The sequence below is a fragment of the Podarcis melisellensis genome (assembly GCF_964234715.1).
Source record: "Podarcis melisellensis genome assembly, chromosome: 2".
Lineage (NCBI taxonomy): Eukaryota > Metazoa > Chordata > Lepidosauria > Squamata > Lacertidae > Podarcis > Podarcis melisellensis.
The window spans coordinates 54,094,459-54,119,905 of NC_138529.1; the positions used below are offsets into that span (position 1 = coordinate 54,094,459).

The 25,447-nt window shown below is 44.2% G+C and overlaps 1 long non-coding RNA gene across 3 annotated transcripts in view; it reads right to left on the bottom strand.

Annotated features, from left to right (window-relative positions):
* Nucleotides 1-2,709: 2,709 nt before the first annotated feature.
* LOC309364095 overlaps nt 2,710-25,447 on the bottom strand; it is a 33,002-nt gene continuing 10,264 nt past the window's right edge. The window contains exons 1-4 of one of the 3 annotated variants that reach the window (XR_014165726.1): nt 21,748-21,795; nt 21,071-21,163; nt 19,012-19,056; nt 2,710-3,079 (exon numbers count right to left, since the gene is read on the bottom strand). This is a non-coding gene — a long non-coding RNA (uncharacterized lncRNA). Of the gene's footprint in view, nt 3,080-19,011; nt 19,057-21,070; nt 21,164-21,747; nt 21,796-25,447 lie in introns of those variants that run through there. The other 2 variants (XR_014165727.1, XR_014165725.1) reach the window with 2 other exon arrangements.

Below are 25,447 nucleotides of genomic sequence, written 5' to 3' on the forward strand. Positions count from 1 at the left end.
GTGAAACATACCTGGGTGGCGTAGGCACGAAACCATCCCCATTGTGTCTGGCCCAAATGTCAGGCCTGTCACAAAGTTAACCATGCCACCTGATCAGGAGAGAACAGGTAATCCTGTTTTTGGTTAGAACCATTAATAATAATAAGAATTTTATTAATTATACCCTGCCCATTTGGCTGGGTTTCCAGTGACTTTTCCAGTAAAGTCATTGACCTTCATCTTCATTTTTGGAGTCCAGTCCTACGCTTGTTTACTCAGAAGCAAGCCCACAGAGTTCAACAAGTTTTACAAGTACGTGGGCATAGAGACTGAAAAGAAACTTGCAGCCTGAAGGACTTGGTCTCTATATTATGTGATGTGCATAAAAGCAGCCCATAGTGCTTAAGTGAAATGTGTGACCGTACATCACTAACTGCAGACCACCCTCCGTATTTTATAAAGACCAAATGCAATTAAAGTTGCCACTTTTATTTCTGGCAAGGCTCCTGTACCTTTAACAGCTGCATGGCAAGTATAAATTCAGCAGCCAACGCTTTTCCCATGACTGCATCTCCAAGTCAGGAAAAGCTTCATTCAGCTGCTGAATCTCTGATGGTTATGCAGCTGTTAAATGGCACAGGAACCCTGCCAGAATTCTTTTTAAAAAAAACAGAAAGAAAGAAAAATTGCAATCCTAAACACCACAGTGATGAAGTCAATAGCAGTACAGGCTCACACTCCCATCTAATCATGCTTCCTGCCTGATGCTCCAGATAGGGCAGTCTTCCCATGACACACAAGGGTCTAATTAGACAACATTTCCAAATAGAGCTTGCTGTTCTCTTTTGGCAAAGAGCCTGTGCCTTTAACCTCTTACAACAGGCACAAATTAACAGAAGCCCTTCCCCAGTACAAGCACTTCATCTTCCTGCTGAGAAAGGCTGGATTTCTACCTGTCAACATGTGGCTGACACGGCAGGGAAAGGAAACAATTTCATAATCAACTAGCAATCCAAAGCCAGCCTTACCACTAGGCAGAAGGAGCCAGTACAGTGGTACCTTGGTTCTCGAACTTAATCCGTTCTGGGAGTCTGTTCGACTCCCGAAACGGTTCGAAAACAAAAGGCGTGGCTTCCGATTGGCTGCAGGAGCTTCCTGCACTCAATTGGAAGCTGCAGAAGCCGCGTCAGACGTTCGGCTTCCGAAAAACGTTCGCAAACACTCACTTCCAGGTTTGCAGTGTCCAGGAGCCAATTTGTTCGAGAGCCAAGGTATCACTGTAGATGCTGGGGGAATCAGCACCCAGGCCAATAAGCTTGCTTGCTGGCCTTGGCTGTCTGGTTGTCCCTCCAGTCCTGACTGTCTTCTTCCAACACGTCACTTATGGTGCCACTGGGAAAGGCCCCTGACTCATTGAACAAGCAAAGAGGCCTGTCTGGGCCTCACACTCCAGCAGCCATCTTGCTTGTGAATGTGTTGCTCTGCTCAGCCAATGCATGCTGGTGCTGCCACCACTACACTGTGCTGTTTGTTTAAGCAGATACTGAGCAGGCACCAAGTGGAGCGGTGACAAGATGATAGAGGACAGAGCTCTCTGTGTGTCATATGACCCCCTAAATTAGCCTGCTGCCCTCAGGTGTGGTGGAGGGTGCTGCCCCAATGCTGATGCAGCTGCCAGTATGGCCAAATGCCTTCTGCATATCGTCAAAAGTAGAAAAAGGCCTTGGTTCAGCCCTGGTTAAGACATCAAAGTACCCTAAGTGAGGCAACCATCATTGAACATGGGCGCTTCTACTGAATATCAAAGGGTGCTTCTGAACTTCTTGACCAGGCAGAATGAGAAATCAAAATCAAAAGAGCCTGGTGGAAATATTTCATACCCACTCTTCATCTAAAGATTCCAGGATAGTGTGCAAAAGTGTGAATAAAGTTAGTCACAACGCCATATAAAAACCATGTACACCAACAAGCAAACACCAACAACAAACATAAAACACACATCAAGAGAAGAGACAGACTAAAAAAAGATTTAAAACTAAATAGTAAGGCGATTCCAACTGCACAAATAATCTAAAATGTTTGGCTCTTCACCTGGCTCTGTAATGTTGGTGCTACATATGTCTCTTTAGTGAGGACATTCCAGAGTTGGGTACACCACCACAGAAAAGTCTCTTTCCTTTTTTGAATGCATGACATATCCTTGCTAAAGGACTTGAGGAAGAGACTCTACAGCAATTCTTAATACATGGGCAGACCTTGAACATTCACACCGAAGGATGCTAATTATCTCATGAAGCACATAATCCACATCATTTTCTTGGTCTCCCCCATTCCTTCCTGTTAGGGAAATGAAACTCATTAATAAAAACTATGATTACATATACAGAATTGCTGAATTCTAGTTGTCCATTTATTTAAAATTGCTTAATTGTTCCTCCATAACCACAAGTGTATTTGACCCAATGGGGCTCACCCAGGAGAACTTATTGTGTCCCCAATGTCATTGACAAGAGAACAATGGTGCGATCTTCTCCTTGTGGCATTTGGGCCATCCAGAATTGAAGGGGAGTGCTGATACTCTCTGCCATAGTTCCGCCATTCAGCAGCAAGTGTCTACTGACACACCTCTTTCCACCGCGCAGCTCCTGATACAGAAGCTAATTCACATTTCCAGTAAAAGACTTGTGTTTATTTAAATAAAATAACACAGTAATTGTCACTGCAGTTGAAAGAACTAAAGTTAGAAACACATTCCTCTGATTACTGCACTTCCTGGCACCTGCCTCTCACAGAGATTTGTTCTGGCACAGAGGAATGAAAACAAAGCAAAACACAAAACTGACTTGATAAATGAGAGGGATATAAAAGGAGGGGGAGGTGATTTGTGACTCTCACCAAAGATACAGAGAGAAGAGAAGAAGGCGGTTGTTGTTTCAGGTGTCCTCCTGGGAAACTGTTTTCTTAGAAACAGGAAAGACCTCATGCTCCTCAGATGCCTTTGGATGTCAACAGGGAGGGGGGAAACCAGCATACCATCTTTGTCTCCTATCCCCATCCTATTGTATTTCTTGAAGTCACTGCAGTTCAAGGGAGAACAGATCTACGGAGAGAGGGAGGGGTGAGAGGTAATCATCCCACTTCTAGAGGTTAAAAGAATTTTCTCTGTTGTTTATGTTCTTCCAGCTACTGAAAAACTGGAGTTGCCACTACAGTGGTACCTCGGGTTAAGAACTTAATTCATTCTGGAGGTCTGTTCTTAACCTGAAACTGTTCTTAACCTGAATACCACTTTAGCTAATGGGGCCTCCCGCTGCCGCCGCGCCACTGGAGCACGATTTCTGTTCTCATCCTGAGGTAAAGTTCTTAACCCGAGGTACTATTTCTGGGTTAGTGAAGTCTGTAACCTGAAGCGTATGTAACCTGAAGCGTATGTAACCCGAGGTACCACTGTATTCCTTTATAGGATCTGCAGGCTGTTCCTATGCAGATTTGCTAGGGTGATCACTTACACAACACAAAAACACACATACACACAGAGAGCCTAGATCTGCATAAAATTTGCATAGGCCAATTTATGGCTTGGATCCAATTCACTGGCACTCTAGAGGAAACCAGCATAAGAGCTTTCCCCTCTGGTAAGCAAAAATGCTTGCGCGGATGGGATGATCAGAAGAGCATGGCGTTGAATTCTTCCCTGCATAGATGGAAATTTAGAAATAGTCACTACTGAAATAGTAATGCAGCACATCTCACCATGGTGGGGAGACTGTGGACTCGGCTACACTGGCAAAGAAAAAGTGCTTTGTATATGCGTTGTTTATGCATTCTAATACTGTGACACCAGATGGCGCTGTGGATGTCCGTTTTTGCTAACCCGATTTCTCATACAAAGTTTAAAACGAGTTTAACTGAAACGCTTCTTTGAGGTGTCTAGATCCAACCTGTGACTAGGTAGACCTTGTGTGCTTGCTCAGTCCACTGTCCACTGTTGCAAACCACTTTGAAGATGTCAAATGGAAAGCAGGTTATAAACATTCATAAACAAGTAAAATAATTAGGAATGTAAACTTTCATGAATTACTTGTACATCCCGTTTTTATCCAGGTTTACTCAGAACTGTTCACTTAATTTCAATATGACCTACTCTAGAGCAAGTGTGCTTAAAGGTAAAGGGTAAAGGGACCCCTGACCATTAGGTCCAGTCATGGATGACTCTGAGGTTGCGGCGCTCATCTCGCTTTATTGGCCGAGGGAGCCAGCGTACAGCTTCCGGGTCATGTGGCCAGCATGACTAAGCCGCTTCTGGCGAACCAGAGCAGCACATGGAAACGCTCTTTACCTTCCTGCCAGAGCAGTACCTATTTATCTACTTGTACTTTTTGGCGTGCTTTTGAACTGCTAGGTTGGCAGGAGCAGGGACCGAGCAACAGGAGTTCACCCCATCGCAGGGATTCGAACTGCCGACCTTCCGATCAGCAAGCCCTAGGTTTAGACCACAGCACCACCCGTGTCCGTATTACATTTCTCAGCAAAATTTCAAGGCCCTCATTTTGGAGAAGCTATCAGCATATGTCTCTGTTCCACATTTACAAATAAGGGCAAAAATCATTGTTGGTGCTTTTCAATGCATTTTTTAATTCAATCAAAAGTGACAAACATCTTGAAACAAGCCAGCAGTTTTTAAAAAGCCTCTTCCCACTCTATAATTCTATTATCTGTTCTATTATCTATCAGATACAAGAAGTCAAAACTCTTATCTTTTATCTGGTTTTCCTTCCATTTCCTTTCCTTTTGGAAAGACAAAAATGTCACTCTGCTCCTACAAGCCAAAAATCTGGCCTCCCTACCCTTGCCTTCAGCAATCTTCTGAATGTGATGCAAAAATTCCACTCAGGTCCACCTCAATTCATTTTGCTTGGGGAAAAAATTCCTCTCTCCCACATCTATGTGCAGGACCTGATTCCTTGATGCAGGTTCCGGGAGAAACAACTTCAGCCCAGATAGGACATTCCTGGACCAGGACTATGAACCTTTTGTGCACTTGTTGTTTCAGGTGTCCAGTATCACTGCCCCCATTTGGGACAGGAAGTGTCCCATGTCACACTGTTTTGTCCTCTTGTAGCCTGATATCAAAGGATCAGCTAGCCAGTTCCTGTGATCAGTAGATGGGGGTTTGGTTACTCTCCCATCTCATCCCACCCCCCACCCCCGGCTGTTACGACTGCGAATGTGCCTGGCTGCCAAACATGGAACAAGACAAGGCTTTATTTAAGAGCCTTCCTTCATTTTCTTGAGAGAGGGGGGAAGGAATACAAATCTTTCCATTAAAACTCTAAGCCCAGCTTTGAAGCCCATCCAGTGAAGGAATGATAAGACTGTGCAGTGTAAGGAATGCACAATTCATACTTTCTTCCTTAAATCAACGTCAGTAACATCAGTGCACATGCGTAATTTAATTTTCTTCACTCTATGCTCTTCAGAGGCATGCAAGCTCACTGCACCCCATCCCTTTAAAATCTCCTGGTACGTTTTCATTGTGGCCAAGAAGCAGATGTCTGAATAATAATAATAATAATAATAATAATAATAATAATAATAATAATAATAAATGAATGGGCAAAACAGCCCATGATTGGTGTTCACTAAAAGCTAAAGGCATACTGGAAAGGTTTTCTATCCCCTGCCCAGTATGAAAAGCCACTTGGAACAAGGAGAGTCTAAGCCAGCAGAGCCCACAGTAGAGAAATAGAACTATCCTCCATGAACCTTCAAGACAGGGCCTTGGGAAAAGCCAGAAGATTGCCTTGCCAGGTCTCCAGCAGGATGGGAGCTCAACATCATGCCCAGTCTGTCTCCTTCATGGATTGGTGGAGAGGAATTGGGAAGTTCCTACCTAGCAGGTTCTTGCACTCTGGCTCTTGTGCATTCACTATAAGCTCCCCATTCAATCCACGTAGGAGTAGGGCTTGGAAACACAAAATGCTCCCACAACACTGTAGCTCAGAGTCATGACGACATGTACGTTTTACACCACCGAATCTACCAATGGGTGGTCCACTTTTCAAAAATAATAACAATGGAAGAAATCCAGTGGCAAAATTTCCAAAATCTCACTGCTTCACCAGTGAAATGTGCAAAAGTAAAGAAGGCTCTCACCAACATTTTTAAAAAGCTACTGATGACAAGAATGAGGCTCCCCCCTCCCTAACTGAACACACTGTGTGAGAGTATCTCCCAAAACTGGCTCTGGGTGGCATCAGGAACAGTACATGGAGGGGAGATCTTTCTGTTAGGCAAGGTGATAAGATTGCCCAGACTGAACATTTGTCACAGCATAACACTGAAGCTATTTTACAAAATAATAACCTGTCTCAGAGCCACTTCCGTCATTATGATTTCCTACCAAAATATCAATCTCCATGTAAAAAGGGTGGGGGGGGGGTGTGCTCTGAAATCTCTCGAACTGCAGCCTGAATGTTATTATTATTATTATTATTTGCAAGCATAATGACTTGGAAGTAGACACAGGGAAAGACAAAGAACACATATTTTTTTCCTGTATGGGGAGATGATCACCACTGAGGAAATTGTCATCTTGGTCGTGGCCTCCACTGGTATGAAGGTCAGAATTGCCTGAGGAAATTACTCTAGCAAGTTTAGCATTCAGTGGAGGAACTAGATGCAAGCGCTTCACAGAGCAGAGAGAGTCAGTCTCAAGAATGTGCTGATGCAATTAGGTCAAGTCAGTGACTGTGGCCCATTTTAAAAATAGGCCACTCTTGTCTTTTTTACAAAAAAAACACCTTCCATTTTTTTCGTTGTACAGTGGCGCTCAAAAAGAACAGGAAGCCATACGGCAGGGTTGTCGTCACCAGCAGAATCCTCATGCACATTTTTGGGGTCTCACCACCAGCTCTGGCCAAACCAGTTTCACAAGAGTTTGTGAAGGACAGGGGACATTTTGCAGGATGAGGTCCCCAGGCCCTCAGCCAACTGAGCTATATAAAAAAGGGGGCGAGACCACTCACACTGTCATACACACATATGTCTCCGTTCATACATGTGTGTGTGTGTACACACAAACACAAAGCTATCGGATTTGAAAAATAATAACTGGAGCTTCTCTCAAATTTAATTGCAGGCCTGGGCAGGGTGCCGTTTGATCTTCATGGAGATTGCAGTGAATGGCAGGATTCATTCTTCCCTCCTGAGCTGTAGTCGTCACAAAGATCACTGAGAATTCCTGATCGGGCATTTTGGACTCGGCTGGCCTTTAGTGTGGCAGACCTTGCCCTGTGGAACTCCTTGCCAAGAAACAAAAACTCCATGCAGCAAGAAACAAAAGCAGGCTTCCCTCAAAATGAGCTAAAGGAAAGAAATGCTTATTACTGAAGAAATAAATATCAATAATGGTCCTCAAGTAGAAACTAATGCAAGGCCAAAAACATCACAAAACTCTGATTCCGGAAAGAATGTCACTTCACTCATGCTTTGGCAAAACAACTATGTCCATCTTTAAAATTAATAGTTTGAATTCCCTCTTTTTTTAAAAAAAAAATATAATAATAAATAAATCTGACAAACCCTATATTGAACAGAATGTACCAACAAGAGTCGATGTTCAACACACACAGCAAGCGAAAGGGTAATCCAATTCTACATAGCTGAAAATAGTACCAGGAACTTTATAATTATAGGATGGATTTCCTTGGTTGCAAGCCCGGCAAAAGTTTTCAGTGCTGGTCCAGCTGCTACGTTTCCACCATGATTTCTCACAGCACTAATCCAGCCAGCCTCAAACTACTGCAAACTCCCCTGCCTGTGTGTACAGATGCAAGGCCTGAGACATTTCCCTTTGAGTTGCCAGTTTGTCACTAGCCCAGTGTCTGTAATCCAGTCTTCAGCCCGTTTTTCTTTGCTAGTGAGAAAAACGGCACCAGCTCAAACTGCCTGGATCAAACTCTGACATTTGGTAAGGCTGAATTTATTGGAAGCCTCTTGCCCCAGCATACTGCTGAGCACACAGCATGAACAGGGAAAAACCACATGGTGGACAGGAAAGCAAAGCAAGTTGCTCTTTGGAATTTAAAGCCCACTTAAATTCCTGATTCCTGCCCCCCTTCCCTTTTGCACTTTGTGCAGCTGTTTCATTTAACACCCTGAGAATTAGTCATCCTGCTTTTGCTTCACTCCCCCCTCCCTGCTCCACCTCCCTGCACCCATCGTCCATAGCGATGATAGCCAGGTGCAGGCAAAAACCGCTCTGGAGTCTGTCAGCTGTACAAATGCGGCCATATGGGCCAAGCTGGGATCTGGGTTAGTCTTCAGAAGGCAAGCGCACCACAAAAGGACCTTAGGTCAAGTTAAAAGTGGCATAAACATCTGGGACTCCTGAGCAAAGAGCTGCGAGTAAAAATACATATATCTGTCAGCCTGAAACAACACTCCTGTAGCTCTGTGTACAAAACCTTGAGAAAACTGTGTCAGCGCTGCTTCAAGGGTCAGATGTAATCAGTAGTGTTTTAAAGAGACAGCACCCAGTGCTCTTTCGCAGGCAGGAGAAGGATGCCGGCAGAGATTGATTAACTAAACGGCAACCTCTGTACCAAGGCTGAACTCCGACGTACACTAGGGCCCAAAATGCACATGGTAATATATACCTATGGAATAAAAGCTTGCTGTTTGGCAGGGGTAGAGTTTGGAATTAAGATATCAGCTTGGGGAGGAGATGCTTAACCCTTCCTGCTTGTTGCTTCTCTACTCTCAATTACTCTGCACCAAAGCAAAGAAAAGAAAAGAAAAGAAAAGCTAATGCTATTCTAGGCTGCATCACAGAATTATAATTCCAGATCAAGGGAAGTAATAGTACCACTCTATTCCGCCTTGGTTGGACCACCCCTGGTGTGCTGTATCCTGTTCTGGGCACCACAATTTAAGGAGGATATTGACAAGCTGGAACGTGTGCAGAGGAGGGGCTAAGATGATCAAGGGTCTGGAAACCAAACCGTATGAGAAACGGCTGAGAGAGTTAGTTACATTTAGCCTGGTAAAGAGGAAACTAGGAAGAGATATGATAGCCATCTTCCAGTATCTAAAGGGCTATCACATGGAAGATGAGTTTTCTGCTGTTCTGGACAGCAGGACTCGTATCAATGAATTCGTGTTACAAGGAGATTCCCACAAAACATGAGGAAGAACTTTCTGACAGTTAGAGCTGTTTGACAATGAAATGGACTCCCTCGGGAGGTTGAGGACTTTCCCTCCTTGGAGGTTTCTAAGCAAAGGTTGGATGGCCATCTGTCATGGATGCTTTAGTTGAGGCTCCTGCATTGTAGGGGGTTGGATTAGATGACCCTTGAAGTCCCTTCCAGCTCTATGATACTATGAAGCTATTCCCCACACACATACACACAAATGCTCTTGCATCGTGTAGCTTGGCCCTCATGTGGCAGGACACAGAACACACTGACATGTTTCCAAGAAATCACCCATAGGGCTGGGGTTTTAGGAGATAGCCTCAGTGAAGGGATGTTTAAACAAAAGGCATTGGTGCAAGGTGGGGGAAGATAAGGTGTCTAAAATTATGCAAGGTTTGGAGAAAGTGGCGAAGGAGGCATTTTTCTTTCTCTCTCATAATACTAGAACTCCGGGTCATCCAGTGAAGATGAAGGATTCAGGACAGACAAAATACTTCACACAGCACATAGTTAAACCATGGAATTTACTCCCACAACATCCATGGCCACCAACATGGAGAGCTTTAAAAGAAGATTAGAAAAATCCATGGAGGATAAGGCTATCATTACTAGCCATGCCGTCCATTGTCCAAGGCAGTATGACTCTGAATACCAGTTGCTGTAGACTGCAACTGGGAAGAGAAGAGTTGCACTCAGGTCTTGCTTGCAGGTTTCCCACAGGCATCTGATTGGCAGCTGTGGGAACAGAATGCTGAACTAGATAAACTTTTGTTCTGATCCAGCAGGAATCATCCTAAGTTCTTATCCAAGTAAACAACAACCTCAGACATCTTTTCGGCACTAGGTCAAGACGTTCTTCTACTCCCAGGCGTTTGTTGGGATCAGGCAGCTGCTTTTATGCCTCTTTTGAGCACAGATTATCTCTGTTGTTTTGTCTGGTTGTGATACTAAGAGGTTGTTGATACTGTTTTGTACTGCTGCCTTGTTTTAACTTTTGTCTGTTTTAATCTGCTGTAAGATGCCTTGAGTCGCTTTGAGACATAGGAGTTTAAGAACTCTAATAAACTAAGCTGTAGAGAGGAATGATGACTCATGGAGAAATCCAGGACGCCACAAATATGTCTCTGCTGTGTGTGTGTGTGTGTGTGTGTGTGTGTGTGTGTGTGTGTGTTTAATGCACCAAATAAAAAGGAACATGCAGAATAGTGGACCTTCTTCCACACCATCCACAACAAATGAATTCCTGCTATGCAAATAGCCCTGAAAGGGTTGAAGTGGCTGTTGTTGGACAGAGGACACTAGCCTAAACTTTAAAAAGTGTATGTATGTCTTGGGGGGGAGGAGAGGTGGGTGGATAGTGATGGAATGCTGTGTGTGAATGAAACAATGAGGGTGAAAGGTATGTGAGAAAGAGAGAATGAATGGGGGACTGGAGTGCATGCTTGTGTGTGTGTGAATAGTTGTATGGATTGTGTGTGAATAAGAAGGAAAGAGTGTGGGATGATTCCCACCCTTCTCCCATCTTTCACTTGCTCAGCTCATGTTTGGATCTGGCCCCACCCAGTACCAGCACACAAACCTGAGGGGGAAAAGTATTACCCACCCCTTGTCTAATGGGGCCCACTTGTCTTTTACACAACGGGTTCTTTTTATCAAGTCCGATATTAACAATGTAATACCAAAACATTTCCCAGATGAATGAAGGAAATAAACTGACAGAAGAGGGACCAAGAACCTTGATGCTTTTTGTGAGATACCGTTCCTCTCACACAAGGCTGCTGTGACCAAATATTTGGAAATTTCTACAAGGCTCCTGAGCATTTCCCAGACAAATTATCTCATTAGCTTATGTTTGACATCACATAAACCTTGAATACACTCTTTTCTTTTGTGAACTTGAGCACTTACTGTAGCATCTTATATGGAAAGCACCAAAGACTGAAATATTCTACTGGGGAAAAAGTCTGATCACGTGTCAAAGAATATTCTTCTTCAAGGATACAGTTCTAAATACAATTACAATCCCCGCCAGGGGTGGAAGGCTCTGTTGATTTCAGCCTTCTTAGTTTCTCACTTTTCCTGTCTTAAATTCAGTTCTCAATATTCTTGCAGCAATTTGTGAATCTTTAAAACCTCGTTAAAATTCTTCAGCGTTTTAGTGTGAATTTATCCCAATAAGCATATTTCTGAATGCAGTTTTGACTAATGTACACATTTATGCAAACTCCATTGGCTCTGGGTGGGGTCAGGAGAACCCTGGAACAGTGCATGGGGCAGGGAGAGGAGTGGGGGGAATCTTTCCTTCTGGCAAGCTGGAATGCTTGCATAGATGGAATGAGTGGAAGAGCCCAATGTTGGGGGGGCACTAGGGGCGCATTGGAAGATGGCCGACAATAACATCTCTCCGACCCACACGAGGTAATTAAGAGGCTGTGATGGGAGTAAGCAGCCTCCCCCCCCCCAAGCGAGTGGGGGGGACTGCCCATTGCCTGCTGTGCCCTATACCACCCCCGAATTCGAGGGGGTGGGGGCACTAGGCAGAAAGCCCTGGTGTGGACTTCGGCACTCCTGGACGCTGTCTCTGATTCGCGCCTCTAGCTGCAGCAACTTCAAAAGAAACAATTAGGAGGAAGCTAATGCACATATTTCAAGGAAGAAAGGGAGTAAAGACTGCTAATTGAAGAGATCTCTGAGAAAGAAGACGGGTCGGATAAACAGGAATAAATCATGAGAAGACACACCAAGGCTCGGTATGTCAGCAACGGGACTGGTTGGGGGGGGACTTTCCTTTCTTTTCTCTATGTGATTAACCAAGAATCCCCCACCACAAGTCAGAAATGCCGCTTAAATTACCTAAGCTGATGATTTAAGACTGTGTGGAGGTAATTTTCTAACCAAAAGCATGTTTTAAGGAGATTGTGGAAGGTATAAGAGCTTTGGGATGACGCAGTAAAAAACAGCGTCACCATTTTGGCAAGTTCTTTCAAAAGACTTATGTCTGGGAGGAGGAATGGATCTGTTTTCATATTGTGGGCGAGCCTCCTCAGAGGGACTAAAGAAGGCGACAGATTTGCGAAGATTAATGAGGGAAAGAGTGTTTTTATTTATGGAAGTGATGATATATGGAAACCATCTCAATATGGTGATCGGACGAACGGAAAAATTCACACAGGATTATAATCGGTGTTTACCTGCTTAAGGAGATTATCAGAAGAGATCATAAAGAAAGAAGAAAAATATATAAATAAGATGAGATGTGGGAACAGCAAGATAGGACTGGATAGAATTATGAACATTATTTGGACAGATTTGTGGATATTAACGCAACAGCAAGAAGATGATTGGAATCTCCTTCGGAACTTGAAATATGGGTCCCCCCAACAACAAAATTAAAACTCGGCTTTGTAATTCGGAATTTATGTGATGTGATTTGATTTGATTTGATTGGTCGGTTAATAAAAATTATTTTTTTTAAAAAAAAAGGAAGAGCCCAATGTTGAATTCCACCCATTCTATCTGTGACCTGTGTGCCTGCTAAGTCTTCTCTTCAGGTGAAAGCAACTGGCAGCCAATTCCTGCTGTCCCTCCTTGCGGTTCTTTCTTTTTAAACTAGCCTTCAGCCAGACAGCCCTTCAATAACAGCTGTCCTCTGACAGCCCTCAAAATAGAGCACTGTCCACTGTCAAGTAGAACACAGGGCCACCAAGGTACACTGTAGAAATGGTCATGTCCACCTCTTTGATGGGCCTTCAGTTGGCCCGGACATAGTTGGCCCACCCCATCAGAGGTCAACGAGATATGCAACTATAGCAACCTTTAGGAGATATCTGAAGGCAGCCCTGTGTAGGGAAGGTTTTTTTTAAAAAAAATGATTAATGATTTATTATGTTTTTATATATATTGGAAGCAGCCCACAGTGGCTGGGGCAACCCAGTCAGATGGACGGGGTACAAATAATTTTATTATTATTATTATTATTATTATTATTATTATTATTAGAGAGTTAGCCTGAGCACCCCAGATATGCATGTTTGAAAGATGGATGTGTACTGCACAGAGAGAGAGCATAGAGCGAGAGAATGTGCCCAGTACCAAAGACAACAGGAATGTAAACATGCCTTAGGTCTGATTATGGAAAGTGCTTTGGCAGAGTGAAAACTGTGGCACAAAGAACTACTCTCTAGATATTCCAAGCTATGGCCTTCATTCAATATAGCATTTACAACTAGACAGTACGGTCCAGCTCTTTCCTTAAAAGGTGACTTCCTCAGTTTGGCAGGCATCAGGCCGGCAATAAAATGACCTTATGTCCGAGGACAGTGTCGAATTTAATAAGCAGCTGAAGAAGAAATCTCCCTCTCCCTCTCATATCCCTTGCCTATGCGCAGTCCTTTTACGGATTCCCTTCTGCTTTGTCTGAGAGCAAAGGCAACTTTTCTCCGCTTGAAACGAAATGCTACTGAAGCAAGCCCCACTGCGCTCTCTTGGCAGGCAACCAAACAGGCAGCAGCCTGAGAGCAACACATCACCCGCCCCCCGCCCCTCAGCCTTCATCACATCAGCGAAGTTAAATTATTTTAGAATGTGCAGAAAACAGGTGGGTAAAAAAGAAGGCATTGCCATCAAGACCGAGAAGCAAGAGGACTAGATAAGTAAAATGTGCAATTAAAGAAAAAGAGAGTTATATGCAGCTCAGGCAACATTGTTTTTGAAGGTAGCTTCTCCCTGGCTATTTGCTTTTCATGAGAAGACTCGTTGTTTCCTTGCTTTTCAGCTGTTCCAGCTTAGGCTGGGCCATTCTTTCCCTTTCCTTTCCTTTTTTGTTCAGCATTCACAGTGCTCCTTGTTCTGATCTGCTATCCATAACATTTGGTTCCAGACCACGTGGCACACTGACTCCCAAAAGACTGCCTCGAAAACTGAATAAAATGCTTTTCGTTTACACTTTCATTTATGTCAAGCCATTCAAAAGGGCTTGTTTTCACATCTTACCAAGCTCCCGTGAGAATTAATTCCAAGTATGGATAATTCTCTCTCTATTTTTTGTGTAGGGGGAGAAACCAGCTTTTTTTCAGGTGATCCTTTGAATGCAACCATCAGGTACCCAAACGGTGACAGAATGTGCTTATCGATACCGAGTAATTCCTTGTAATAAGCACCTTTTAAAAGTATCACAGCGTTCCACACCAGTTCGCCATTTGCCCTCTAATTTTCAGCAGAGAACAGATTTAATGCTGGAGAACAAAGGCTTCCCTAACAATGGACTGTTCCCATTGTTAGCAGGTGGAAAAGGAGAAAACTGGCAATTATAGTATTAAAACATTGTGAGGCGCTCCTGGAATGAACTAAAAACAAACCCCTTCATCGTGACAAAATAGTTGCCCTCTGCAATCATGCCCACTTCTAAAACGTTGTATTAAAGTTTTTCCATTAATGCTTTGCTATTAGCCATGGACCAGCTCATGCCAGAACAGTGGATCAGGTTTCAGATTCTGCTCAGGTTGGATTCAGACTTCCATGCCATTCATGTGATTACAATTATTACCGCACAGCCCGGTTTCTTGAACTTTTCCACCTGTGGAGCCACATAAGTCAAATGTAATCTGGTTTACAGAGCTGCCACTTCCAAGTTATTCTCACACAGTGATGTTTTCTTTCAAAGGCACCACTGCGTGGTAAATATCAATAATTACAGCAACAGGGCAAACTATGGACAAAACATCAAGTTTAAGATATACCAAGGATCAACTTTACTAGGTAGGCCCATGTTAGGAGGAAAAGTCACTTTGTGAGGCCCCATGTGCACTATATGTTTAAAGCACTATCATCCCACATTGAACAATCATGGCTTCCCTCCAAGAATCACAGGAACTGTAGTTTAAGGATGCTGAGAGTTGTTAGGAGACCTCACTTCTCCTCACAGGGGTGCACTTAGTTTAACAATCAATCCCTGTTCCCAAGGAACTTGAGTGCAAATAGAGAGAAGGAAGGAAGGAAGGAAGGAAGGAAGGAAGGAAGGAAGGAAGGAAGGAAGGAAGGAAGGAAGGAAGGAATAAGACTGACAATTTTAAAGGTAAAATAGGTACATTCCATGTAAAACTTTACCGCTCGGTTCTGGAGATCTACAAAGCCTCCTGCAATGCTATGGTTTTATGATTGGAGCAAGGTTGTTGTTTACTTCTGAGTAAACATGTTTATTTCCAACAACATGTTCAGAGCATGTTGGTTGTCTGGAACATAGAGTCCAGCATGCAGTCATTATCACTAATTTCTTGCATACATTACTGTACTCTGAGAGAAGACAGTTCGCCCTGGTGGGAAAAGTCTCCTCTTTGATAGTGATTTCAAACTGCTTCATTGCTTCCAGCACCTAAGACAGAACTAGAGCACCTGCTGCAACCTCTGCATATTAGCTATGCTAATTCAGTGGTGAATGTGCTTTGCAGAAATAGCATATGTTGCTTGGATAGAGGACTCGTGGGTAGGGGAATTGTAGCCACATCCAGGCAAGAACCAAGGACTCCGGATTATGCGGGGTCAAGAGCCACACAAGAGGAATTAAATTGAAAACTGAAGGAAGAACAAGAGGTCCCAGAGTGAGAAAAGACCAGAAGCAAGCTCCAGCCCTCTCCAAGATCAATAGCATTAATTTGTGCTCGGCACAAATGTTTATTACACCGCAGATATTTGGACTGCGGCCTCACTGCCACAGGATGCAAGCGAAGCCAAGGATGTAGTGAGAGTCAAAGGTGGATTGGATATCAATACATTTGCCAAAGAAAGCTGAAAGTAAGGATTTTAAGGAAGGGTAGTAAACATGAATGACTCGTGATCTGTCAATCTATTCTCCAAATTCTAGGGACTGGATGTTATTCGATGCATGAAGACTATCTTACGACTTATTGCTGTAGAAAGGCTGGTTTCTCCTCTCTACCAGAATCCAGACTAGGTGGGTCATATGTAACCTCCTAAGACTATACTTTAGAAAGAAGAAAATGAAAAGTCATGTAACTCGTTGACTCCGTAATCCATGTTTTATGTAACTTGTGGTCATATTTTTTTAAAAAGGAAGAAAAGCTAGCCCCGGAAAAAAATCCTATATAAAGAAACAGTAAACCACAAAAGAACCCTCTTGTACTCTTTGATACTCCCTGCAGAGAGTAAACCTTGAAGCATTCATTAAAAACCTTAATCCAGTTCAAAAATGGCTTTTGAGTAGTTTCAGAGAAGTGACTTTAAAGAACCCCTTTCCTCTCCTGCTCAGACAGGCATTCCATTCATATGCAGACCCTGGACAAGACCAAAACTAGCCATCCTCACTGAGTTCAAAATTTGTTCCAAATGGTCACCACATCTATAGTTTTATCCAGGGGTCAGCAAACTTTTTCAACAGGGGGCCGGTCCACTGTCCTTCAGACCTTGTGGGAGGCTGGACTATATTTTTTGAGGGGAGATGAATTCCTGTGCCCCACAAATAACCCAGAGATGTATTTTAAATAAATAGACATGTACTCATGTAGCGCGGTGGGTAAAACCTCAGTGCCTAGTATGGTCGGCGGTTCAAATCCCCGCGGCGGGGTGAGCTCCCGTCTTTCGGTCCCAGCTCCTGCCCACCTAGCAGTTCGAAAGCACCCCTAAGTGCAAGTAGATAAATAGGTACCGCTTTATAGCGGGAAGGTAAACAGCGTTTCCGTGTGCTGTGCTGGTGCTGGCTCGCCAGAGCAGCTTCGTCACGCTGACCACGTGACCCGGAGGTTTCTTCGGACAACGCTGGCTCCCGGCCTCTTAAGTGAGATGAGCGCATAACCCTAGAGTCGGACACGACTGGCCCGTACGGGCAGGGGTACCTTGACCTTTTACTCATGTAAAAACACACTGATTCCTGGACCATCCGCGGGCAATCCAGCCCCCGGGCCTTAGTTTGCCTACCCATGGTTTTATCCTCTTGCTGGATTAAAAAAAAAAGTTCCTCTAAAGGACTCTGGTACCGGAACACATACAAACTATGGAATTCCTTCTCTAAGCTCCATGGCTTGTCTACACCATGGAAGAAGAAGTTTTGGTAACCAAAGTTTTAATTTCATTTTATTTATTCCATTTTTATCCTGCTCTTCCTCCCAAAGGAGCCCCCGTGGCAAACACCAAAAAGCAAAACAATAACTATGCCCAAAGATTTCTAGATTCCTGCCACTCTGTATCTGAGGTTATTTACAAAGTTGGACATTAGGCTCAGATCCTCATAGATGTACGAATTATTTCTGGAGAGAATTACAGAAAACAATTATAATCAAACTTTCTTTTTTCTCTCTGCTCTTGGGCTCAGCCCCTTGTTTCCTACTTTAATTCCTCTTCACCTTCTCTCCCTTATTTTCTTCATGTAACATGCTCTAGACCGGTTATCCCCAGCCTGCTGCCTTTGCAGGTGCTTAGACTGCAACTCCTTTCAGTCCCAGCCAGAGTGCTTCCTATCACAAAGTGGGAGTTACAGTCCAAAGCCTCTGAAGGGAACCAGGTTGTGGAAGGCTCCTCTAGACTGAAAAGCTGCATGGAGAAAATGCACTGAATTACTTGCTCTCTGCACAACACCCTGCTGCTGCAGGTGCATGATCAAATATTTTTAAAGGTCCTTCTGACAATCTTAGTGCAGCACCTTTGATAGGAAGCAGCACAGTTACTAGCAATTGCAGTTTGTGGTCAGGCACTCCCTAATCCCACTTTCAAAATTAACCCCAAGTACAACAGAGGCGACTACTTATATTGAAAACACACACACAACTCAGTTGAGTCAAGCAATTGCCACACACACACCCCCTCTTGCATATTTGCTTCCTTTATTCAAGGACTCAAGTGTTAGCAGAAGCTGGTAATACCTCAAAGTAACACTTCATGACAGGAAGGACGTAGATTGCCAATTAACACCCACTGCCTAAGGCAGTTTCTTTGCCTAGTGCTGACTGATAGAAACAGCTGTGATAAAGTGATAAAATGCAAGGTCTTCCTTTTCCAGTTGAGGCAAGAAGAGGATCTCAGCTGCACACTCCCATTCATCCCAGTTGAATGCAACAGCCTACATGGGACTACATGTCCTCACTCAATAACCTAGATTATAGTAGAACCACTGGATGAGAAATGGACACACACACACACACAAACACACACACACCCCAGAAGGGGCAGTGTTGCTCATCCTCAGCATCCACCTACATCCTAGAAGCACAATAGGACAGCATGATCACAAAAATTGTTGTCAGGATTTTATTCCTACACTCAAAAGGTTTTTTTTAATAAATACTGTATTTGTGAAGGTGCCATTGAGAACTTGGGGACTAGTCCACCTGCTAGATGTTGACCTGTGCATCCGCCATGCCACCTAGCCAGTGTCCCATCAATGTCAGTCTGGTGGAGACCTATGTCAGTACATGTACAGAGGCACAGATTCCTCAGCGAGCATTGCCCATATACATTATCTCTCAGCCTTATCACTAGGAGGTAGTTCATTGTGTGCCAGTCCCATGGCAGAGCATCCAAACAGTGGCGGCTCATGGGGCAGGTGATCCATAGAGCTGCCCTCCTAACACTGTGAACCGCCCTGAGACCTCCGGGTATAGGGCAGTTTATAAATTCATAAAATTAAATAAAATAACACTGGTGGTGCTGTTATTTACCTAGATAGGACTTGGCTGAGGGCAGGGCAACAGCTATTCTGTGCATTCCATGGCCGGATTGCAACCAGAAATTTTGTGGAATAGCTGTATTATAACTAATGTGAAAAATTTTAAGTGACTGGAAAAATTCCAGGCGTTCCTAAGGCAATCAAAGGTGCAAAACTGCTTACCTAAAACTCACCCGATTTTCTTTTTCAACATCCTGCTGTTTCTACCTAGAAAATTACACCAGGAACTGATTAGTGTATAGCTTTTAGATTAAACGTGTAGTACAGTACTTGAAAATGTCTACATTAATTTGCAAGAAAGGGAAAATAAACTGAATTATTGAAGAAGAAGAAAAACAGTGAGTTGTGCCACTTTGAAAGAATAAACAGAATCCAAATATTCACAGACTGTACCTGAAAAAACCTACAGTGTCATCCATGCTATTTCATTTCCATATACTATATCCTATATTGTTCATTTGCCTTCAGGAGGCAATTTCCTATGTCACCCTTCTGTGCAATTTGTTTCAATCGCTCATTATTTTCCTTGGCTCCGAATCAGCTGTGAGGTCACCTAGGAGTACCAGGGAGATGCTGGAGACTGTTTGGCTGGCTCAGTCTTTTTTGAGCAACTCAGAAATGCAGCTTCCTTGCTTAGTGCTGATTCGGCCCTAGTTCAATCCCCTGGAATTACAGCACAGTCCTATGAAGTAAGTCCCACTTAGTTCAATGAGACTTACTCTCAGGTAAATGTACACAAGATTGCAGGCTAATAACTTTTGCTATGTAGTAGTATCTGCAGCCCTGAAGATAAGGGCTGCAATTTCCTAGGGACTATAGCACAGCAATAAATGAATAGTCTTACTCAAGGTAGAAACAACTTTACATTGACTTTGGATCTTTAAAAGATGCTTGAATCTGAATTCTGCAGCTCAAGAGATTTGGGTTTAATTTTACTTATAAGTGTCTTATTAGGGCTGCCATCCAATTAAAGAAACCTTGATTATGTTAATTAAGAATGCTCTCTTTGGGGGAAAAGCACACTTTGCTTTCAAATAATATGGGCATATGTCATAACCAGAATTATTTGTGGCTGAGGGTGGGGGGAGGCATTTCTTCCTGTGAGAGAAAGGGGCATGGCTTTTCTAAGAGGTACCTGCCACCTGCAATTTTGTAAGTGTGATATTAAACGCATTGTAAAAGTTGATTGCAAGGTCCACACCTCTGTAGTTTCATCAGTGCTCTCAATGCATATCACCCATAGGGCACATGTAACACATGAAGTTTACATTCGCATACTGTATATCATTGGAGGGTCTGAATTCTTTTTAAAAAGAAGTCTGAGCACACTGTTTCATAGCCAGGTAAAGGAGGCCTCTTGGCTCGAGCTTCATAAATAGACACACAGTACATTGAAAGCACATTGTTTTCCCCACAGAATCCTGAGAACTGCAGTTTGTGAAGGGCACCGGGGACTGGAGCTCTGTGAAGGTACACTATGGTTCTCAGGATTATTGGGGGGAAATAATGTGCTTTAAACATATGGTGTTTACGCAGCCTTGGATGGCAATGTTAAACCATGCATCCCGACAGTAAGTGCCTACATTTTGAACTCTGTAGGCTTACTTTTGAACAGACAGGCATATGTGTGCACTTTATCTTGGTCTGTGCAGAGGCAGACTAAATAGTAAGTGTGGCGGGCGGGGAGAACTACATGCCCTACAGATGATAAAGCACCAATAGAGGATAAATAAAAGCAGCTTAAAGGCTTGTGGAAAACAGGTGCTCTATTGCTCCATCCTCACCCCAACACCATCAATCAACAACATTATAATTAGGTGCACAGAGCGCTTCTGGCCTAATTTTCACACCCAACTGGGCTGTTGGAAAAGAGAGGAAAGTGTTTGTACTTTCATGCCACCTGCAAGCCCCACAATCCCTCAGGAAGGTTTCAGGCAGGGCGATTTTACCACTTCCATTGACACATTTATTAAGTTAACCATCAGTAAATGTTTCTGGATCAAATCTTTTTGCAAGCAGCACAGTTCTAGGAAGGCAATCTATTGTCTGACCTCTGAAAATGTTCAAAAATGGAGGAGATGGATGCCTAACTCTGACTGCTGCTGCTTGCCTGTATTGTCTCTGTAGAGCATCTGCATAGCTATACAGCCACTTCCATGCCCTTATAAGAAGATTCAAAAGAAAAGTGTTTTATGGTAAGGCACAAAATGCTTTCACTCACCGTCCTCTGACGACTCCACCATTGTAACCATTTAAGAAAGATAAGCTTTTCTTTATTTATTTCAAGTGACGTTGACATATTCCATCACTGGCCCTGGCAAGTTCAGGGAAACTCTTAGTAAGATGGCAGGGAGGAGGGGGAGAAGCCTCCTGGCTGCCTCCTGCATATTACTCTGGCTGCTCTGCATTCTCCTCTCCCCTAGTTGCTCTGCTGCCCTCCACCCTGCCCACTTTGCCAGGTTGGGGGGGGGAAGCATTCACTAAAAAAAAAAAAGCAAACAGATTTAGTGGGTTGTGCAGTGAATTGCCACTTTCATATCCTCAGAGTGTCTCTGGACCCCACATGGCTTGTGTGATGCTAGGAAGTGGACACCACACCTGTTTCCTGCCGCTATTGGCCCCATCATCTGTTGCTGCTCATTTGGGGAGGGGTGGGCTCCTGGACCCGGGCTCTGAAATCTAGCCCTAACAGAACCACTGAATGTAATCCCAAAACCTCTCCTTTGGCTACAAATCAGGCAATAGACATTGTGAGGATTTTTCTTTTGTCCACAGCAAATTATGAGTGCACAGCATTATTCAACATTGGGATGCATAGCCATCAAGGAGGACCTTTCAACCTTGGGGCTTCAAGTCTATGTCTACAGACCTTATCGTAACTAAAGACTATGCACAAACCTTCCGAAGGTGAGCGAATGTCACTGCTCGGCAGCGGTTCCCCTAAAGATTCATCCACATTGCCTTCTCCCATAGCTATCGTCTTAAGCAGCTGCTTACAGTATATCTGTAATCAGAGCAGCCCCTGGGCTTAGTTAGCAATAAAGAAAGGAGTCCTGTGACAGCACAGGCAATGGGCTTGACAATACACCAGAGATCACGTCTTCTCCAAATTGGTCCGCAGCGCAGATATAGCTCATCATTTCTCATTTCCTGTCCAGTGCAGGGATTTCCTCTTTCTCATATTCTGCTTTGGGAAGTTTGATGCCAGCATCACCCACGTTGATTCAACTGTTTGCAACTATTTTTAATGGGGACAAGAAGAAGCTTTCAGAAATATTTCCTGTTCTGCAAATGGCACATTTCAATTCATCCTGAAAATATCACTGTGTTTCATGTGCGTTTGGTTGGGTTTTTATGACAAAGTAGGCATATGATTTATATCCTTTTCCTTCTTCTCATTTCTCCCCCACCCTCCCATTTGACAATTGTCACACTATGGTGAGCGTTTCATATTATTGATTCAAAAGGTACATATGTTAGCAGTGTTGAAACAAAGCAAAATATCCCTTTGTAGGTTAGCTAGGCAGGCCATTTTTACCAATGGTCTTATACAGTGACAAGAGTCTTGTATCCCAGGACCTCCATACACACTAACAAGGTTTGCACCCTGGAAAGGTTACTTTGGTGCTACTAATGCAGAGGTTTGACTTCAGCCCTGGAGGCACACCCCATTGTCTCTCGAGATAAACAGATGCCAACAACAAACAGTGGCTACCAACCAAATTTCCCTGTGGCCCACTTGAAAATTGCTGAGGGTCTTGGGAACCACTTAATGATTTTTCTGCCTGTTGTCATGATTGTACTGTACTGTGCTACATGCTGTACGATTTTTAGTTGTATTTTTACAGATGCACAGCGGGCCACCTGAATGAAGAAATATATGTTATGTCCCACAGAAGAACTTACGGTCTGCAAATAAAAACATCCTGAAGATCCCAGGTCACAGAGAGGTTAGGCTGGCCAGGGCTTTCTCGGCCGCGGCTCCAATCTGGTGGAACGCTCTGTCACAAGAGACTAGGGCCCTGGGGGACCTGACATCTTTCCGCAGGGCCTGTAAGACAGAGCTGTTCCACCAGGCCTTTGGTCAGGGCGCAGCCTGACCCCCTCCTCTGGCAATCTGCACAGAATTTTGTTTAATGGTTGCCATAAATTTGATTTTAATTAATTTTTATAATGAAAGGTTTTTAGAATGTTGGATTATTTTGATTGTTGTTAGCCGCCCTGAGCCCAGCTTCGGCTGGGGAGGGCGGGGTATAAATAAAATTTATTATTATTATTATTATTATTATTATTATTATTATTATTATATAGACTTCATTCTGATTTGCAGGGGATTTGTCAGCAAGGCTGTGGTTTAAGCACACTTCTATGTAAAACAGTTGTAATGGTATCAACTGGGCTTACTCCTAAAGTTAAACCTACAAGCATTGGCAAGTGTGTGTGTGTGTGTGTGAGAGAGAGAGAGAGAGAGAGAGAGAGAGAGAGAGAGAGAGAGAGAGAGAGAGAGAGAGACTGGAAGAGCTTGAATCCACATACTCCCAACTTTAACTGGATCAGGCTGTATATAACACAAAGATCCAGATGTGAATTATAACACCACATCCAGATGTGAATTACGGAATATTTCAACCTATCAATCCATCCATATTCCAGGGACATAGTTGCTTGCTGTATCTCATTTGTCACGGAGAAAGCCATAACCCGTGGTAACGAGAAGCTAAGAGCACAACCCCTTAAAATATAGGGACATCTGGCAGGCGACCGCGGTGTGCCGTTTAGAAAGCTGCAATTAAGCAGAGAGAGAGGCCTCTAATGATAAGAACTCTATAGGGTCAGATTTGTTTTTTAAAGAATTCGGAGCGGAAGGGGTTGGTTTGGACTCCCGCGCGATTTCCTGCAGTCTTGCCGGCTCGCAAACGGATTAAGGATGAGCAAATATGACGGGTAAATAATGCAACTCATTCGCGAAGGGGAGACAAAGTTACACAATGAACTCATGGCGCGCCTTCCCCCCTCTCTCTCCCCTCCTCCCAGCCCCCCACCCCGGGACGGGTTGTTCTGGATTTGCAGGGTAGGTGTTACAGCTGTAAACCAATTCTCACCCGGCCAAGCAAGCGGGAACTGCGGACTGCTAAGCAAACTCTGCTTAAATTGAAAAGACAAAAGGCGGGTGGGGAAGGGAGGGGTGGTGGAGGAGAGAAATCGTGATGCTGAAATGAAGAAGGGAGAAAGAGAATCCGAGGTGGAAAGCCATTTGCGCAGGAGAGATTCCCCCTTATGGAAACTGCAGCAGCTCCTTTGCTGCGGGGGTGGAAGAGGAGGAGGAGGAGGAGGCGGAAGCGAGGGAGGCAGACAGTGGGGATGTTTAGAGGAAATTTACAATCATTTCCTCTCTGTGGTTTGGTTACAAATCAACAACATCCTGTTCTTTTGTGAGGCTCAAAGGCGTCTGCCAGACGGATGGCCTCGCTCCCTTAAAGCAATCGCAGCGGCGGCAGCCAAAGCACCGGCCCGCCTTGGGCGCTGCAGAATAACACAGAAATCTCGCTCCGATCGCGGGCTTCCTTTCCTCCCGCGGCACACCTGCCCGCCCGGTGGCCAACAGAGGACGCGGGGAGCGGGGCGCTGGGGCAGCCAAGTCCCCCGTTGCTCGGGGCCCCGCCCAGGGGGACCCGCGGAACCTCCGCCTCCCCGGACGCGCGCGCCTACAGGGCCTGGGCGAGTGGGGAGTCGTGGAAAGGTCTCCCCGAATGCGCTAGGCCCAGGGATCTTTCGCCTGCAGCCCTAAAGATGCACGCTAGAGAGGATGTCCCCTCCGGACTTGCCCTAAGGAAGCATGCCATTAGGGGGATTAGCGCTCTGCTTGGTTATGGAGATGAGGAGTCCCCAGGATATTTACCCAGGAAGTAAGGCCTGCCGCAGTTAAAGCTGCACAGGGCTGCAGAGCGAAAAAATGGAGCTCAGGAGACCCCGAGTGGAATACCTTCATTAAACAAAACGACCGCAGAATGTGGAGAGAGAGTTTAAGTTCAAACAGAGCAGTTTCCTTCTCGCCTCTGGCTAGTTCCCCAGGCTGGTCCTATGCAGGTTTAGTAGGAAGTGAACGCCACCCGAAATGGATCGGGATACTATCATCTTTCATCTAGATCCAACCAACCCCTTAACTTGTGCAACATGTTGCTTGAGGAAAAGTTCCGGAGAATCCAAAAGCTCATTTTTGTGGCTTTTTGCATTGTCCTGATAAATGCATTGCCCAGCTTTGGAGGGGAACCCCCCCCCAAAACCCCAGCCCCCCCCCATGGGCCGAACTGGCTACCTTTGTATTTTTTAACATCCTGACTCTATGCATCTGCTTTGTGTACAAATAAATTTGTTTGGATCAGTGGGGTTTTATCCCTAGTCACTGCATTGTTGAATGCAGGTAAATTCTCTTGAATTCAGTGGACCTTAATTTGGAGTAAACATGGCTAAATATTGGAGTATTCCCATCTGTAAACATGAATCCTCATGAATCCTTCCAGTTAACCCAAATCAATGTGTGACTCCCCCAACCCCTCAAATACTGCTATAATCTTGTGCAAACAGCACACATCTTTTT